General features: G+C 37.2%; 1 long non-coding RNA gene across 1 annotated transcript in view; it reads right to left on the bottom strand.

The window, feature by feature from the left end:
* Positions 1 to 15,988, bottom strand: part of LOC109549305 (uncharacterized) — a 369,236-nt gene that overhangs the window by 220,229 nt on the left and 133,019 nt on the right. Inside the window, exon 5 of the long non-coding RNA XR_012333737.1 lies at positions 10,823 to 10,933. This is a non-coding gene — a long non-coding RNA (uncharacterized lncRNA). The remainder of the gene's footprint in view (positions 1 to 10,822; positions 10,934 to 15,988) is intronic.

Genomic DNA, 15,988 nt, shown 5'->3' with positions numbered 1-15,988 from the left:
TTAATCATATCTACACTTTTGTAAATAATCCCTATATTAAACCCTCCTCAAATTACCTACTTTGCATATGCTGTCTGTTTGTTTTCTTGATACATCACCCAACCCAGACTGGGTTGGGAAGAACCATATTTAGGAAGACAAAGTATATCACCTGGTCATGAAAAAGAAGGGAAGACTGGATAAGAGAAGAAAAGGGATTAAAGAATGGACTTTAAAAGCGGAAAAAAAATTTCATCTGTAAAAATGTAAAGAACAAGGAATATATGATATGTCTGAAGCATCTGGAGTTGTTCAGAAAACGGTGGAATAGACAGCCAAAGAGGCAATCAGGGGCCAGATCATGTAGAGCCTGGTGTGATTCAAAGGAATTGGGGTCTCATTATGAATTCAATTCACTTTTCTTGAAGCATCTTTGTTCAGTGCAGTTTCAAAAGGTGACAATAGTGGCATTTTGGAAAGTAGAGGGGAGAGAATTGAAATTGGAGATAGGAGGAGCATTTATCAGTTTAGTACAATTATCTCAACAATACGGTTGAGAAGTAATGCACATCTGGACTAAGGCCATGCCAGAGGGGATTGAGAGAAGGAAATGGAGAAGCATATATTTGATGGCACTTTGTGACCAATTAAATACTGGGAGAAGAGTAGTGAAACATACTGGCTTAGATAACTGAATATATGTATATGTTTGTAGGGGCTTTATTATGTGCTAGACACTGTTCTTACAGTTTTACATATTTTGGCTGCTTTTGTCCTCCCAGAAACTCCTGAAAATAACAATAACTTTATCCCTATTTTTTCACATGTAGCTAGCAAGCTACAAAAAGCTTAAGCAACCTGTGCAAAGTCATTCAAGTAAAAAGTAGAGAAGATAAGATTATAGGAGGAGAAGGAGTTTGGAGAGAGGGTTGAGTGAGATTAGGAAAATCAGGTTGGAATCCATTAGTCTCTCTAAAAGTTGGAGATATTTAAGTAGAGAAGTCTGATAAGCAATTGGATATACTAGCTTGGAGTCCAGCAACATAGAAACACAATGGCTAGAGATATAAGCTTGAAAATTTTCAACACATATTCTTCATAACTGAAGTCTTAGGACAGGATGTGAGTCCCTAGGGAGATTATGCAAAGTGAAAGTGGGTTTCTGGTTGGAGACCAAGGCAGCATTAACATTTAAGGAATAGAGTAAGAGGGGCGTAAGCAGTAGACCCCACAATGCATTCGTGTCCCCAAACTCCTCACTAATCTTCCATCTTTCCCCACTGAGAATCATCTGCTCCAGACAAATTTATCTCCTTCTCTTGTATTGTGCTTCTTCTGATTAACTCCCTTTGAAAGATGGCCCCTGCATTCCACTCATCCAAACCTTTCTCAGTCTTCAGGAACCATTTCAAATCCTACTTCCTCATTGGAATTTGGTCCCAATTATCTCTTTCTAGGAATTGTAAATCGCACTTTGCTATAAAACTCAATGGGCATGCTCAGTTCTTTTTGTGGATATTTATCTTTTCTATTGCCTCTCTGCTTTTCTGTATCTCCATGTCTGTATCTCCAAATAGATCAGAGACTCCATAAAGGAGAAAGTGTTCTTATTTTTATATCCCATTGTTCCCAAAGCAGTGCCTCATACATGGTGGACATTTGGTAGTGTGCACTCTCTGATTTGGTGTTGACAAGGACTAGACACTGTCCATATGAGCAAGTACATTCTCTATCAAGGCTCTGAGTGAAACTATCAGAGTTGAAATCTTTACTCCACTACCATTCTCTTCTCTCATATGCCCAGTGTCTTCATGTTTATTGTCATTACTCTCTCTGAGGAATGTCATGAGCTCTACACCCTTTCTGATGTGTCTCCTACACAAACTCATCTGACCACAATCCATTCTCTCATTGCAATCCTTTCTGCAAGCTGAGTACTAGCTAACCTGACTTTTTCTTTTCCTCCACCAGATAAAAGGTGAAACTTCCAGGTTCCATCTAGAAGAAATACACTAAACCTATAAACCTATTTCAATGGCAAGAATTTAGGCACTCTAGAATATATTTTGAGACAAATAGGGTTTGTGGGGTTTGTGATTTTCTTCAAATCTTACTACATGTTTCTAGTTCTTAATTATTTCTAGGATCTGGACCTGAAACCTATTAAAATATAAAGGTATTTGGGGTAGAATTTTCCCATGTTATAAATTCAGTACTTTACCATTTCTTTTCATGTGACTTTGGACCAATTTTTAGAAACAGAATGTATTTCACTTAAAAGATATACTAGGAAGAACATCCTATTCATTCACATTTGTGCCATTCCATATGTTTGATATGAGGGAACCATCCACTTGCCACAACTTTAAATCCTATAAATCTTAGTGTCTGAAATATCTATATTTTCACAAGTAATGTCTGCCTTGTCTTTAGGCTGAATTTTGTATGCCTTTTTTTTTGTTTTCTAGTATAACTGTACATGGGTTATTAAAAATGGCATGTGTAAATGATAATATTAATAAAATACTAATTTGTACTGTAATAATGGTCTCCCACTGATAGAAAAATACTGGGAAAGATATGTTGACATTATTTCTGAAGCAGTTTTAGCTCATTACAAGAACAGCAAAATCTTCTATCCTTTTTTTTCTAAAATAAGAGCACAGTTTCAAAGCTCATCATCCGTTTGACTTTCACCTAAAGAAAGGAATGATATCAATGGCTGAAAGAGGCTCAAGAGTTAATGAACTTTGGATTAAGTGCCATTTGTCACTAATCAGTTTCCCTTTTCAGGTACTAAACTTCTAATTCATTTTTTAGCATTTAGGGAGTAAACTCAACATATAAAGAATCCATATGGCTATATCCATATTAAATATCCATGCTGATATGGAATTGTGGAAAGCTCTGTGTGCTTAGAAGCAGGTTTGAGTCTTATTACTTACTGGTTTAAGTTATTAAATTGTGATTTTTCTCACCTATAAACTAAGGACCTTAATGTGTAAATAACAAGACTACAAAGATCCAATTAGCTACTAAGTGTAAAAACTGAAGTGTTCTTAGCTGGAAAAACCCTATATAAATATAACTTACTAACACTATCCCAGGTCTTTAAAGAGCTTAATAACTCAATGTGCTATAACGGAGGGAAAGTGGGTTTTGGAGTTCAACACCCAAAGTTTCCATATGTTTCTACTTATTTACTTATCTAAATACCAAAAATTTCAGTCATTGAATTCTGTTTCCACAGAAGAAAAAGCTGGACAATATACAAAATTGTAACATTTTGTGAGCCATCAGAGAACAAAGCCTCCAGGCAACTAAATGAACTGAATTCCAAAGAGTAATAAACTCCCTTAAAGAAGAAGAATGTTAATCTGATTCCAGGACATAGGTTAGCCATATTTACTAGTGAACAGGGTCATGGTATTTAAATGAACGAATAAATGAAGTGGCCCATAAATGTGGTCATTTCTTCATTCTAGTACATTCTTTTTTCCATGTTTTACCTTTCCCTGTAGGAGCATAGTAAGCCCTCAAGTCTGGACTAGGAGGCAAGGAAAAGGTCCAGGTCATAAGAACTCTGTTGGAATTTCAGGCACAATTTCAGCCAGCAATAAAGTGTTTCTTTGCTTCCATGGTTATGTTCCTTGTGTGTATATCTTTCTCAGCACCACAGGGAGGGTCAGCTCTAATTTAGCACAGAATTTGATTATTCCTGAGTACGTATGGCATAATAATGCCATATAATCACCTTTATACAATCAAAACCTCACTAATATTTCCAATAAGTATCATAATAAAATTAAGATGAAATGTTTTTACTGCTGATATAGCATATTTGTTACCAGATCTAGGCATATAACTATCCACAAAATGATTAAAAGTTTTAAGAGAACTAATATTTATAAGAAACCTACAAAGTGCCAAGAAATATCTACCAATAACAACAATCTGCTGATGTCCCACAGTGTATCAAGGACTACAGTAGGTGCTTAATGTGCTGTATTGAATTTAAATTTCACAATAGCTCTATGGAGTAAACTTGATTACTCCCATTTCACAGAATGAACTGATGGTTAGGGAACTGAGGTTAGAGTTACTCAATCAGTAAATTTTATTTGCAACTAAAGGCCTGATTTTCTTACTATACCACATTGCTTTGTTAAGCCATTTGAAGTTCTTAAGTAATATTAATAACTTAATAACATACAATTGTATAATATTTTTTTACTTTAAAAACTTCAAAACAGCCCTTGAAATTGCACAGCCTAGCAAAGTGCATCTAGCTCAGCACAGCTCTCTATTTACATTTTGAGGTACCCACATGAGATGTATCTCCCATCTCCCAACACAGAAACTCTATGTTGCTATGACGTACATTATTTCCAAACATAAGTCTCCATACCTATATGCCCACTCAACCAGAGAAAACCATACCAGCTATTAAAAAAGATACACTATCTGTTTACCCACCATCCCCAGACCCAACTATAGGATCTTATCACTGCAGTATACAGAAAGCCATATCCAACACACATTCCAAAACACTGGAATAGACAGAACAAAAGGAATTTGATCCCAAGCTTAATTCCAAGTTCACCTGGACAGATTATGCAAATCTTTAAGCCCATACCTGGCTGGAAAATCAGAGCAGAGAAGTAATGGGAATGCAGAGTTACCTCTACAGATCTGAACAAAACTCTTTGGCAAAAAGAGAAGGAAAAAAGGGAATATTTGATGAAATGTGGTGAGGATTTCTCTGACAGTATAGCCTGGATGAGTTCATCACTTTAATTGTATTAGGCACGAAGGAGAAAATGCAGGACAGGTCTATGTATGTATTTTATTAACGTGTAACACCCCTGCCTACTAGCAAATATTGCCCAATTAATCTCTGAAACTTAACCAATTAAATGATCATCCCTATACTTTGGGGTGGATTTAAGAGAAAGGGTAGATGCAAGGAACCTACAGAGTTTCCACACCAACATTATATATTTAGTAAATAATGTATAAGGAACAGCAACCACTAAATCTTTAGAAAACAGTGTATTTTCTTTCATGTCCTTCTTTCTACCATTGTAATGACCTCTAGGTCTCCCAGTCTTTTTCTAAAATATTTGATCTATCAAGTTCCTCCTTATTAACAGTCATTTGTATTTAGGTTTTTTCTTTCCCAAAAGATGGTAAATCATTTGACAAAGGTACTATGCCTTATTCCTCTTTGTGTCCGCTGTTGTACATTCCATGCAGTAGTAGTTCTATGGATATTATTCAATACAATTAATCTCCCTGCTGCTCTTCTGAAACAGGTAACCAAGCCAGGAGAGAACTCAGTTTTGTTTTGCTTCACAGTCCAACTCAGTTAATATATTATTGACTCTGGGGTGGAAGGTAAATTTTAGCCAAGGTTTTATTACTTCTGAGCAAGGTACTTCATTATGACTTTATTTGTACTTTCCAAGTTTTCACTAGAGAATAATGTTCAGCCTCAGATCTACTGGACTGGATGACAGAAATTCCATTTGGCATCATTTATTATATCAAAACATTATTATACAGTCTCATTAATTCTGTCATTTCAGCTGTGAGAAATCTAATCTTACAAAATGATTTAGAAGAAAAAGCTGAAATATAATTGGTGGCCCTTATGGCTTCCTTGTGGAAAGACCAATCAGTTGATAATCTAAAATAACTCATCATCACCAGTCAGATCACTCATCACACCAGAAAATATCATGGAGCTGATACTTTCTTCTCCCCACTGTGTATCTGGAGGGGTAGGAAGATTAGATTTATAGCTGATTTTAAAGCCACTAGCTTTTATAAACATTGCATAATGTGAAAATAATTTTTCACATTGAACAATTAATATTTGCAACGATCTATGATATTTAAAAAGTTTGGGCCAAACCAATTCTCAGGACTGAAACAGTGAACTGTCCAAGGTTTCTTTAGCACTCTGTTCTATGAAGAGCTGTTACTTAACATTTCTTTTGTAGCTGCTCTCCTGCCTTTCCTCCCAAGAGAGTATAACTTGGTTTTGACATCCACTTGAAATAAACTCTATAGTCCTGGAATATTGAGGTTTGTTTGCATGTTTGTGAGGAAATACCTGCTAAGTACAGCAATGTTCTGCATTAAGTTGGAGACCGCAATCAATTACTCTGGGTCATCCAAGACCATGAAATGCTTCTGAATTGAGCCATTCCCTGGCCCACTAACCCAGGACTCCTTGTGTCACTAACCACGGGTTTGATTATTTCTTTCTTCCTCAGCCACTGTTAGTAGCTACTAATCTATAACCTCTGTCAATCTTACAGATACACACTCAGAAAGTTTTTATAGCTCTGCCACAGCCAAATTTCAGCTACAGCCTATATCTGCTATTAGAACAACCTGAGCTGCCATGCAGCCCACATCCTGATCTTATCCAGAGTTGGCTTAAAAACTGACCTGGACCCTGAGTGTGTCTCGTAATAACCAAACTCCTCCCAACCTAAGTTTGCAGTTCTCTGTACAGTAAGCCAGTGTTAAAATAAGGGATTCAGATCAGTACATTTATTATTTAAAAGAGGAAGAAACATGCCAGCAAGGAATAAAATCATATTTTAAAGCAACTCCTTTCTCCCCATAAAAATTATATATATATATTTTTTCTTTTTTTTTTGCGGTACACGGGCCTCTCACTGTTGTGGCCTCTCCCGTTGCAGAGCACAGGCTCCGGACGTGCAGGCTCAGCAGCCATGGCTCACAGGCCTAGCTGCTCCGCCGCACGTGGCATCTTCCCGAACCAGGGCACAAACCCGTGTTCCCTGCATCGGCAGGCGGACTCTCAACCACTGAGCCACCAGGGAAGCCCTATATATATTATACTTTAATCTTTTTAATTCAAGTCAATAATCAGAAATCTTTGGCAGTCTGCATTCCCCAAGGTACCCCACATCCCATCACATCATTCACATATTCTTTGCTGAAGATGTGTTCTTTTGCAGCTACTCTAAAAGTCAACTTATTAGCTTTTTTTTTTTTCTTGGCCACATCACTGCATGGCTCGCGGGATCTTAGTTACTTCCCTGACCAGGGATTGAACCCGGGGCAATGGCAGTGAAAAATGCCGAGTCCTAACCACTGGACCACCAGGGAAGTCCCAACTTATTGGTTTTATTTAATTTTATTTTATAAAATTGGATTATGGTTCTCATGGAAACATGTAATTAAATCTCTGCTGCTGCTCAAGAGAGGTTCATTGTTTAAATAAAAATTGTTACTACATTTTGCAATGACAATTTAAAAACAAAGTTTCTTTTGACACACCACAACTTTTGGTAGAAATTGTGGAGAAATCAGTCAGTACAAAAAGGACTGTGATCTGACTCTTTTTGTATTTAAGAAATCTTTTTCTTTCTGCTAGATTTAATTAATTTTAGCTAAGAGCACTAAGAATTCATTTACCAAACTAAACTTGTAAACTTCTTTAGAAATATAATTTAAATTCTTCAGTAAACATGCTTGTATAATCCATTATTCATGTTTTCTGCCAAATGATATGACCTTCCACTTAATGAGCATTATTGACAAACAGCTTAATTATTTTTTTAAATATAAAATATTTTATTAAGGTTAAAAGGTCTAATATCTCTGAAGGAATCATAAGAACTTGAAAGTAGATATCTGAAAAATAGTAACCATCCCTGAAGTTTCAAGTATCACTGCCATACCACCTGCTCCATCTTAAATGTCAGGTTCACATGGGTTAAATGCTAGAAGTCCATAAAGTTGTAAGATAAAGGTCTTGGATACATAAATATGTTAAGCAACTAGTAAAGAAAATCTTTATATTTTTAATAACTTAAGACAAAAAAAGAATGATCTCAAAAGAAAACTATGCCCACCTTTCTTTTATTAATATGGAAATAATAATTACTTAGTAAATCTCTTTTTTTATTCCATGATTGTGACTGAAATAGATCCGGTAGAAAAAAAAATTGGCATTATTCTTATTGAGTATCTCTTACATTGCAAAGAGAATCCTTAGATTTGAAGATGAAAATATGGTATCACTCCTTATAGAATGCTCACACTGTACTTGGTACAATACCAGGGACTTACTATCTTAAGAAATACAGACAGAGCCATTTGCATATAACAAGAAAGCCAGGTCTTTGGTTAAATGTCAGTTTCAGAGGTACAGGCTTTCAAGAATCTTTTAGGTTTTTTTCCCCTTTTTTCCTCCTATACCTTCCTCTTTTTTTCTCCTCTTCCTTGGGTTTCTGTTCGCTAGGTATTTTCATGGAAAGGGTAAATGAAAAACGTGCATTTTGAGGACAAAGGAGTAAAGAAATGGCCAGTTTCAAGTGCATAGGGCTGCTTCAGGAACTGGAGAATATAAGAGAAAAATCTCACCACGACATAAGAGACTTAGAAAGGAACACAGCTGAGAGAAGGAACCAATTTCTACAACTGTTACTGTGTTCTCTAATACTGGAAACTGAAATAAATGGTGGGTCTTATGTGGTTTTCTTTGACACCACTGGGACTGCAGAGGAAGAGGCAGCTGTTAAAAACTGGCTTCACACCCCTCTGCCTCTATTCCACTTTGAGTTACATTAACTAATCCCGCAGATGTTGACTGAAACCGGCAGAAAAAACACCCTCAGGGTCAATTTGACATCCCATTTGGCTCTAAAATATTGTAATTTAGGGACCCAGAAAAGTTAAGGTCAAATGATTGTAATTACTTAACTTGTATTAGAATAATCATGAAAGCATACCCTGCATGGATTCCACTTTACCTTTGTTTTCATCAATTTCATAATGGGATAACTTTGAATGAAGCAAATGTTGATCATCTTTTCATGATATGGAGCACAAAAGGAGAGCTAGACTAGTTAGAAAACATTGAATCCTGCATGCATTATCCTAAAAACACCTCACAAGTTTTCAGGTAGGAACTATTATTATCCCCTTTTTACAAAAGAGGTTAAATAACATGGCCAAGGTCACGCAATTAGTGAGTGGCAGGTCAGGATCTGGACCCACTCATCTAACTCCAGAGCCAGCACCACGACTCCCTACATGACTTACACTAATGCATAAACTTATCCTAAGGATGAGCTGGAGCTGAGCAGATAGACTTGGGAAGGTGGGTTACCAAAGTCTTCCACAAAGTGTGGCATATACATCATTGGTGGTGTTCAAGATGAATTTTTGGTGATATGTAGATAGGCCTTTAAAAATTTAATGGTAATGTATTTATTAAGATGTGTGGAGAATTAATAAGATCAACTTATTAAACCCATTATTTCATGGATTTTTTTGTTGTTGTTTAGAATGAGGCTATATTTTAAACAGTGAACTGTTTAATATGTATGCAAAGAAAAAAATCATAGGAAACTAATAGTAAAGATGGGAAGTTAATGAAGGAAAAGGCACAAACAGAAGAAATGAAATTTGGGAACCATGGAATTAAAGCACTCCATGCTGAAGAAATCACTAACACAAAGTCATAGGGACTTGAAAGCAAACAGTAAGTATAGAGAAGAGCAAATATGTCATTATGACTAGATTATAGGGTGGATAGAAATTAGACCTGAGAGGTTAGCATGTTAAGAACCTTAGAATTTAAAAAAAAGAAATTGAGAGTCATCAATAGATTTGACATGGTCAGATTTACAGGTAAATAAAAAACACTAGAGAAAAATCCTGGAGACAGAGGCCATGATAGCATACCCATATGATGGCTACTACCAAAAATCCAGAAAATAATAATTATTAGCAAGTATGTGGAGAAATTGTAACCCTTTGGCACTATTGGTAGGAATGTAAAATGGTGCAGCTCCTATGGAAAACTGTGTGGTGATTCCTCAAAATTTTACAAATAAAATTACCATATAATCCAGTAATTCTACTTTGGGATATAGACCCAAAAGAAGAGAAAGTAGGTACTCAATGAGATATTTGTAAAGTCATGTTCATAACAGCATTACTTGTGATAACCAAAAGGTGGAAGCAATTAAAGTATCTATCAACAGATGAATGGATAAACAAAATGTGATATATATATTTATATATATATATATATTATTCAGCCTTAAAAAGAAAGGAACTTCTGAAACATGCTACAATATGGATGAACCTTGAGAATATTATACTAAGTGAAATACATCAGACACAAAGAACAAATACTGTATGATTCCACTTTTATCAAGTACATAGAGTAGTCAAATTCACAGAGACAGAAAGTAGAATGATGATCACCAGGGCTGGGAAAGGAGGAAATGGAGAAGTTATTGTCTAGTGGGTACAGAGTTTCAGTCTTGCAAGATGAAAAGTGTTCTGTGGATGGATGGTAGTGATGGTAGCACAACAGTGTGAATATATTGGATGCCATTGAACTGTACACTTAAAAACGGTTAAGATGGTAAATCTTATGTGTATTTTAACAATGAAAAAAAAGAAACCATTATAATAATCCACACACAAAAAACACTGAATCCTTAGCTAAAACTTTAGCCAAGTAAAGGGCAAGAAGCAATAACTGATGGAGTTACTGATTCTTAGTCATGGAAAGGGCTGGATAATCAGCAGAGCACAACTAACTCAACCATTCACCAGGTTGGGTCACTTCACATGTTTTCAGCACATGATTTATTCATGGAACTTCTGAATTCATTTAAATAACAAATTATTGAATACTAACTGTGTACTAGGCTGTATACATCCTAGGGACAAAGTAGTGAACAAAAAAGACACTGTTCATCTCATTTTCCAGAATGGATAGGGAAAGGTGATGGGTCTTTCTACAACTCATAGGTTTGAGCCCTTTGATCATTCTTACCTTGTGAGTCCAGATAGCACCTTCCATTCACAGCCTGTTTTCTTAGTCAATGTTTGCCAGACTTGGGGCATGCCAACTTCTTATTTTGATAAGGAAAGTTCTTTTCAATTACTGTCAATTCAGAAAAGAAAGAAAATTCTAAGATACAAACAATAGCCTAACACTAGATATAATCTTAAAATAAAGATCAATCAATAAATGCTGGAGAGGGTGTGGAAGAAAGGGAACCCTCCTACACTGTTGGTGGGAATGTAAATTGATACAGCCACTATGGAGAACAGTATGGAGGTTCCTTAAAAAACTGATAATGGAACTATCATATGACGCAGCAATCCCACTCCTAGGCATATACCTGGAGAAAACCATAATTCGAAAAGATACACGCACCCCAATGTTCACTGCAGCTCTATTTACAATAACCAGGACATGGAAGCAACCTAAATGTTCATCAACAGAGGAATGGATAAAGAAGAGGTGGTACATATATACAATGGAATATTACTTAGCCACAAAAAAGAACAAAATAATGCCATTTGCAACAATATGGATGGACCTGGAGATTGTCATACTGAGTGAAGTAAGTCAGACACAGAAAGACAAATATCATATGATACTGCTTACATGTGGAATCTAAAAAAAGGGTACAAATGAACTTACAAAACAGAAGCAGAGTCACAGATGTAGAAAACAAACATATGGTTACCAGGGGGTAAGGGGGGTGGGGGAGAGAGATAAATTGGGAGATTGGGATTGACACATACACACTACTATATATAAAATAGATAACTAATAAAGACCTACTGTATAGCACAAGGAACTCTACTCAATACACTGTAATGGCCTCTATGGGAAAAGAATCTTTAAAAAGTGGTTTATATATATGTATAACTGATTCACTTTGCTGTACACATGAAACTAACACAACATTGTAAATCAACTATACACCAATAACAATTTAAAAAGAAAGATCAATCCAATAAATACATTTAGTTTTAACTCACTACCTGGACCTCATTTTGTCTCTTTTTTGCCATGAAACAATAAAAGTATCTTCAAGGGTATTTACTGTCCTGTGGACATTCCTCTGGATCAGCATTTAGAAACCACTGGACTAGGGTTCAGCCGATTCCTCAAAAGCTTGGTCCAGGTTACCTCCACCTTCTTCCGAGTAACTAATGGCTTCAGGGGATCCTACTTCGGCTGTCTTTGAACATTAATACCTATAAATAATAGATACAAATAATAATACCTATAAAATACACAAAGGCTTCTGCCAAGCCTCTAACAGTCCTTCCAGCCATTAAATGATTAATTCAATTCAAACTCATTGACAAACTCTGATTGAATAACCTCCATGTACCAGATAACAGGCGAAGTACTAGAGATGAAAAGTTCTTCACTATAGGATGGACATCTCATCTATTACCCAAACAGGGACACTTCAGAGAGTGAAAGGGGGCTCTTTCAATACTTATGTCAGGAAAATTGACCCAAGAAATTTAAGACACATACTCACCCTGCTTAAGGAGATCACAAATTGGTAAGTAGCATGATCAAACTGTTATGAAAACTCAAATGAAAAAGCAATTAATTTGGGGGATGGGGAGGCTAAAGGATGGTGATCAGGGGACACTTCCAAAGAAAGTAAGGTTTTAATTAAATCTCAAAGAACTACTAGGATTTCACCCCAGGAAGAAAATGAGAAATACACTTCAAGCAAAGGAACAGCAGAAAGCTCATTAAAATACTGGTTGCAGGGACTTCCCTGGTGGCGCAGTGGTTAAGAGCCCGCCTGCCAATGCAGGGGACACGGGTTCGATCCCTGGTCCGGGAAGATCCCACATGCCGCGGAGCAACTAGGCCCGTGCTCCACAACTACTGAGCCTGCGCTCTAGAGCCTTCGAGCCACAACTACTGAGCCCGTGTGCCATGGCTGCTGAAGCCCGCACGCCTGGAGCCTGTGCTCTGTGACAGGAGAGGCCACCGCAGTGAGAGGCCCTCACACCGCAGCAAAGAGTGGCCCCTGCAGCTAGAGGAAGCCTGCGCGCAGCAACAAAAGACCCAACGGAGCCAAAAATAAATAAATAAATAAATAAAATACTGGTTGCAATTCTAATATTACCAATTACAGTAGAAAATATTAAGGGTTTCTAAAATAAGCATTTGTCATAATTCTTTACCTTTGTGGAGCTTATAATTTTTTAAAAATGATAAAATATTTATTTTTTAAAGACAAAATAATGGACAAGGCTTTCCCCTGACTATACAATACATACATAAGATTCAGATATTTTAAAAAACTGCCAGGAAAAAAAAAAAAAAAGGAAAGAGAGAGAGAGAGAGAGAGAAAAAAAAAGGAGGGAAGGAATAAAGGGAAGGAGGGAGGGAGAAAGAAACGAAATTTAACAGTATAATTCAATGGGGTTCTTAATTTCCAACATGACAGTTTTCTGGATTCAAGACAGATTTCAAGGATGGATGTATAGAACTATATATGTTACATTTTGTTACAGATTCAAGGACCATATTTTCAATTCTACATATTAACCAGGGCTGTGTTCCAAAGCGTGTTTCATTAGCTACCCACCTCAGAACTACTTGAGTGCTTACTAAAGTGCAGATTTCCAAGCCCAGTTTCAAAGTCCTGGAAATCTGCATTTTTAACAAGTTTAAGGATAATTTTGCCTCCAGACTCCTACCATTTAGAAACATATGAGGTTTGAAATAAGTCCCCCAATTCACTTGGAGCTACCTCAACAACTTGAAGTAAAATGGCAGGATCATCTCAAAAGGAACTAAGGAAATGCTGTATCAGAGGAAACAACCAGAGAAGACATATATAAAATGTATTCATCTTGCCAGAATAGTCAGTCTCCTGCCAGTTGAGAGTGTAAGTATAGCTGGCCTGACTTATTTTGCTGTAATTTAATCCAATTATCTAAAGTTTTAAATGTGTGTGTGTGGGGGGGGGAAACTCACGTGAATAACTGGCTCTGTCTCACAGTTATTAAGCAGGTTAGGATGTGTCAATCATCCCATGCCCTGAGAAGGTGATGAAGACACAATTTCAAATGTCATGCTTTTGCTTGCAATGAGCCACACAAAGGTTAGTGAATTTTAAACATATTTGTATGCTTAATAAATACAGATTCTTCTGCACACATCCCATAGAAGCCCAAGTACATTTTGCTTATTTCTGTGTTATGTTTACAAAATCATCTAACATGACTCAAATCACAGAACACCATAAAAAATGAGATTTTTTTTGTATGAAAGGTGGCCCGTAGAAGTAAACATTTGACCAAAAGCTAAACAGATTTAACCAAGACTGTCCACCAAAAATACACAAAATTCAATCCTCAGTAAGAGAGGGAAAGTAGTTTCTTTTTTTAGAGCACATAGCTAATAAAATTTGTTTTCATTGGGAAAATAAGGTTGTTAATCACACACTGTTATAATCACTCCAACACTTGCATCTCTCTCCTTGCTCTCAGTGCAAATTCACCTTTCACTGAGCAATTAGAAACAATCCTAAAAGAATGCCCACAAGCTCTGACCACAGCACAAGCACATCTGTGCTTATCAATCCTGGCTTCTCTCTAATATGGATGTGTATCCATTCCTCTCACAGGGTCAAGCCCTCCACTCTTATCATCCTCTTATCTTCTCAACAGCAATCACTCCAATGACTATTTCCCTTACATTCTCAATGGTTTTTCCTCTCTACTAGATAATAAAAATCTATAATATTGCACATCAAAGAAAAGGAAGTAAAGAAGGAAGAAAGGGAATGAGGGAAGGAAGGAGGAGAGGGGAAGCGAGGGAAGGGAACAAGAGAGCAGTAAAGAAAAACCCTCGCATTCCCCTCTCATACTTCTCTTGTTACTGAGAGATCAGGCTTACCTTATCAGGACTAAATCTCCTTTAGGCTGGGCTCCCAGAAAAGAATTCGGTGTCCTATAGCCCTCCTATGGAAACTGGGGAGCTAATACTTATTATATTCAATCCTGATCAACCAGAAACTTGAACCTCAGTCCTGTGAGCAGTTGAGGCAGGGGTTGAAGGAACTGGGCTGAAATGAAAATATCACAGCAGCCCTACTTACATCAAGAGAGGAGCTGGTACAGCTTTAAAGCCCTACAGCCTAATGTCAAAGTTCCTCTCCTGGAGTCTGACACTCAGCCCTGCTAGATATGTGTGTACTTCCCTAAATGCAATGGGCAGTGTGGGTTCATGTCCTGATACTGGTCCTGCCCCTAGGAGTTCTCCCCCAATAAACATTGCTCCAGCAAGCCTGGCACGTATGCTGTCTGGCCATCTGTTCAACATGGCTGGGACAACACTACCATTCTCCTGTTTAGAGCAAATTCCTCAATAGTTACCCATACTGTTGCTTCTGTTTTTTATCTTCTTGTTCTCTTTTGGACCCTCTCCAGAAAGCCTTTTCTATTCTTCTGAACAACTCACAAGATGGTCAACAATGACGCCCAGTTGCCAACTTCTGTCCTTATTTAATAGACCTATCAATGGCTTTTGATTCCACTCACCCCTCCCTCCTCCCTGAAGCAGTTACTTCACTTGGCCCCTGAAAGACCACTCTTTAGGTTCCCTTGTACCTCACTATCTCACTCCTCCTCAGCATTCACCGCAGATTCCTCCAACCTCTAACTCTGGAAACACCCAAGGCCTCAGCTCTCAGAACTTCTCTATCTAAATTACTCCCTAAATGATCTCTTCCAGCTTCCTGTCTGTAATGGTATTAAATACCAATTTCATGTTGACAACTCCCAAATCTACATGTCCAGCTATGACCTTTTTTCTTGGAACTAAATACTAATCTCTAATGTCCAAACTGGATTTATCCCAAAACAAACTGCCAAGTTCCCTACCAAACTCTCTTTTCTGCAGCCTTACCCTTCTGAGTTGCTCAGGCCAAAAACCTTGAAAACATCTTTACTTGCTTTATTTCATACCCAACATCCAATACATCAGTATATTCTGTCACCCCTGTCTCTAAAACATGGCAAAAATCGAATCACTTTCCACATCCTCTATTGCTACTACGCTGATCCAAACCATCATCGCCCATTGCCTGGATATGACCTAGCTTATTACTACAGTGCTTCTCCATTTCGGCACCTTGACAGTTATTCTTATAGCATCCAG

Source organism: Tursiops truncatus, chromosome 9 (assembly GCF_011762595.2).
Source record: "Tursiops truncatus isolate mTurTru1 chromosome 9, mTurTru1.mat.Y, whole genome shotgun sequence".
In the NCBI taxonomy this organism is placed as follows: Eukaryota; Metazoa; Chordata; class Mammalia; order Artiodactyla; family Delphinidae; genus Tursiops; species Tursiops truncatus.
The sequence above is the reverse complement of the archived record's forward strand: the minus strand, read 5'-3'. Positions and strand labels throughout refer to the sequence as shown.